Source organism: Trypanosoma cruzi, genomic scaffold (assembly GCF_000209065.1).
Source record: "Trypanosoma cruzi strain CL Brener 1047053516531 genomic scaffold, whole genome shotgun sequence".
Classification (NCBI taxonomy): Eukaryota; Euglenozoa; class Kinetoplastea; order Trypanosomatida; family Trypanosomatidae; genus Trypanosoma; species Trypanosoma cruzi.
This window is the reverse complement of record NW_001849220.1, coordinates 13,314-17,270: the sequence shown is the minus strand read 5'-3', so window position 1 is coordinate 17,270 and position 3,957 is coordinate 13,314. Positions and strand designations below refer to the sequence as shown.

The following is a 3,957-nucleotide window of genomic DNA, read 5'->3' as shown; positions in this document are numbered from 1 at the left end:
GCAGGCACGCATCGCCGTGGCCGCCCTCAGCGCACGTGCAGGCGCAGCCATCACTCAAGGCCGTCGTCGTGTACGCGGGGAAGCACAACGCTGCGAGGGTGCATGGGTCGCTGCAGGTCAGGACGGTGGCGTTGTACACGGACGGGATAACGTATTTCGCTTCCTCCACGCCGTTCACACTGTTGCACGCGGCCAAAATCGCTCCGTTTGTGAGGTCGCTAGAAAATGAGGGTATCTGCAGCATTGTTGGCGTGACCGTGCAGGACATGAATCGGTTGCCGGACACGGACACCATGGAGTCGCGGAGGTTCGCCTCGGGGCTCAAAACAGCAAAAGCACCCACTGGGGACACGCGGCAGACGTTGCCGCTCAACTGCAGCCAGGAGTTGTAGTAAATGTAGGAAGAGTGGCTTGAAAAGAAAACAGCCGAGCTTCCTTGCATGTCGTTGTCCCGAAAAACAACCGCTGACTGGGACTCCACACAAAATACCCAAAGAAACAGCATGAAGTACTGCACCGGCCTCGTCACAACGTTGCCTCGGATCACCACAGCAGAGCTGTTCAGTACACACAGCGACAAGAATTCGGTATAACCTTCAAGATGTATCAGCGTACTGTCGCCGCCAGTCATGTGAAACACGTTGCCCAACACCGCAAACACGGAGTGCCACATCACCCTAAGCGCATATTTGACAACTTTAATGGCGCTTGACGACGTCGCCACGGTCTGAAACACATTGCCAGTAAACACCACCGCGGAGTCGTTGCTGATCGCCAGCTCATTCATCGCAACACACGACGGTCTGTCAATGACCAAACCCAAACGAAAAATCAGCCTCGTGACCGTGAAGCGGTTCCCGCTGACCGTGATGTCTGTGTGCGGTGGGAACCCACCCTCCGGGCTAAGCAACGCGTCATGGAACGTGTTGCCGGTAACGACGATTTTCAGCGACCCCACAGCGGCGTACGCATTGCCCAACAGCAACAGCACGGCGCCGTCCCTCCACGTGCATCCATCGAACGTGACGCTCGCCACGTCGCCCGTCATCCCCCCAATCAGCACCGTCAGGAACATCCCACCCCCGCTGAACGTCACGTTGCGGTAGCACAGCCACGACAGCCCGCTGCCCACAGTCTGCGCCACCTCGGGGTACTCCATGTCGCTGATGCACTCACCAACCGGCGGCGGTGGCGGTGTGGGCGGCACTGGTGGCGGCGGTGGCGGCGGCGGGCCAGCAGGCACAGGCGCCGGGACGCACACATCGCCGTGTCCTCCTGCAGCGCACTGGCACTCGCAGTCGCTGACCGCCGTCGTCAGCGGTGCAAAGCAGTCGCCGTCCTTCGTGCACTCCCCGCACGCAGCAACCGTCGTCACGTTGGTGATGCCGTTCAGCTCCAGTTCTGCCGCCGTCGTCACCAGTCGTCCAAGAACCGTCAGACACCCAGCAACGAACCGGTAGCCGTCCCCAGCCTGCGATAGCAGAGGCCTCGACAACCCCGTCGAGCCCATATTGCAGCCCGTCAGCGTCACCACACTGCTACTGTCGATTCTAATACTAGCATCAAGCAAAAAAAACTGCAACATCGCACCCATTCCCACATCGTTGTCGCGCCAATCCAACCAGCTTGACTCCTGGACGCTCCAAAAATTATATGCGTAGATGGCGCAGGCCACGATACCGCTGTTCCCCACCACGCGCAACACGCTGTGATCCGACACGCTAACTCCGTGGTGCTGATACAGGAAGCTTGTCCCGGAGGCCATCGTATTGTTGAGCAGCGCAAAAACGGAGTGGTCACTCGCACTGAGGATGTACACGTACAACAGATGCATGTACCCATCAAAGCTGCAGTACCGCGCGTAAAGCGAGCTGCCACCCACCAGCGTCAGCGTACCGAACGAGTACAAACCAAAACCACCGTACCTCAAGGCATGCGCCCTGACGTTGCTGACCAACAGCGAAGAAGCAGTCAACACAACGTCGTGCAGCAACAATACGCTACACATGTTGTTCACGGTGTCCGGCAAATGGACCGCGGATGACTGCACCACGTCAACCTCCGTGACGGCGATGTCGCAGTGCTGCGGGAAGGCAAGTGCAAAAGCAACAACGGAGGACCGCATCACCGTCTGGCTCACACGGATCAGGACGCCGGCTGACTCGGCCGCCTCAGCACCCCCAACAAACTGCAGCGCGGCACCCTCAAGAAATGTGCACCCAGTGATCGTGATGTTAATGGGGAGATGCAGCGGCATACTGTCAAAAAAAAACGTCAGCACAGCACCCACGCCGCTGAATGTCACGCCCACGTAGCAGTGGTGCGTCTTCCACATGTTCAGCGCGAGGCTCGTCAGCGTCTGGTTCAATACGCAGCTCGTGTCGCCGTCGACGGCTCTCTCCGGCAAGGGCGGCACAACCGTGTCGGGCACCTCGAAGGGAAAACACGACGCGCCATGCCATCCGTCCTTGCAGCTGCACGAGCACGAGCCGCGGTCCACCGACTCCGTGCCGGGCATGTAGCACGCCGCGTCGTCGTTGCACGTGCCGCACCCGAACACCACCACGCCCTCCGGAAACACATCGTCGTACGACGCCTCCTCATCGCCCTGCGGGTTGCACCCAACGACCAACCGCGCAGGCGGCTTCACGACAATGCTCGATGCAAAAAGGTTGCAAAAGACAATGCTCCCGTCCACCTGACGGTTGTGTGCGAGCGCCACAGTAGTGCCGCTGCCCGACAAAAGAATTTCGTGCAGGGTATCTTCCATAGTTATTAGGGAGGCTGCGCCCACGCTGTTGCCCTCCACACGCCACTGCGCACCACCCTGAAGTGTCACAGAGCCTTCCAAATACAACAGCGCGGGAAAAAAAGACCCCGCTCTGCCAAAAAGAGTGCAGTCCGCCACTCTCAGCAGCCCCGCGGAGCCCACGTTTGTATCCCCAAAAAAATAAATGCCATTAGCCGCGCTCATCGTGTTGTTCTCAACGTCAATGTAGCCGCCCTTCTTCACATCAATAGTTTCAACAAAAACGGCCGTCTGCACTTCGTCCTCATCCGCCGTTGATAACAGCGCGTTTCCCTTCACAATGATTCCGCCACCATCAACAACAGTGTCGGATATATAGACTGCGTTATTATTCCCCTCGATGCGGTTTTCAATTAGCAACAGCGTCGAGGTCGCACCGAGAAAAAAATCCGAGAAGGCAATAGCGTAGCTCAACGTCGACACAATCGCACTGCCCGCCACCAGTATCTGGGATCCAGTGCCAAAATAACCCCTGAACTCCAACTCACCAGAATCCAGCATCGAAGATGTCACGCTCACGTGCACACGCCCACCACTCCCCTGACCGACAGGCCCACGAGGACGCACTGCAGCAGCGTGATGTTGAGTGTCTGCTCCGGTGCGTCGAAACGCGAGAGGTCCAGCACGATCGCGGCGGTGAAAGTCACGTTGACAAAGCACAGACCACGCACACCAGGATCAGGATAGTCCACGGAGCTGATGCTGCCACCGTGCACGCAGCGGACCTCCGTGTCCTTCGCATCTGAGAGCGGGAACGGCCCAAGGCCGTCCGGAACCGCAGCTGGCAGACAAGTGCCACCGTAGCCGCCAGCAGCGCACACGCACTCACAGCCGCTGATGCTGCTCGTCCTCGCTGCAAAGCACTCGGCGTCCACAGTGCACACGCCACAGTCCAACACCGTCACGGGCGTCCCAATATTGAGGTCTTCTCCGTAATCTGTCACAGGAGAGCCTTTTGCCTCGTTGCACACACCGTAGATGGTCAGGCGCGAGTCGGATGGTGGTAACCACTTGCTTGTCATAAGTACAATGGATGACGAGTACGAGCCATGCTTAAAGTCGTTCTGAAGTATTGACCACACACTCCGATCGCAAAACGCAACGCCATTCTCGTCGGCCACGTACAAAACGTAGGCGGTGCGGAACTC

At 58.5% G+C, this 3,957-nt stretch overlaps 1 pseudogene, besides 2 other annotated features; it reads right to left on the bottom strand.

The window, feature by feature from the left end:
• Positions 1-3,957, bottom strand: Tc00.1047053507903.19 (annotated as a pseudogene; the record flags this gene model as incomplete).
• Positions 1-3,957: a sequence feature (areas not merged during assembly with more than two copies in the genome that could not be assigned to a particular haplotype).
• Positions 1,181-1,231: a microsatellite.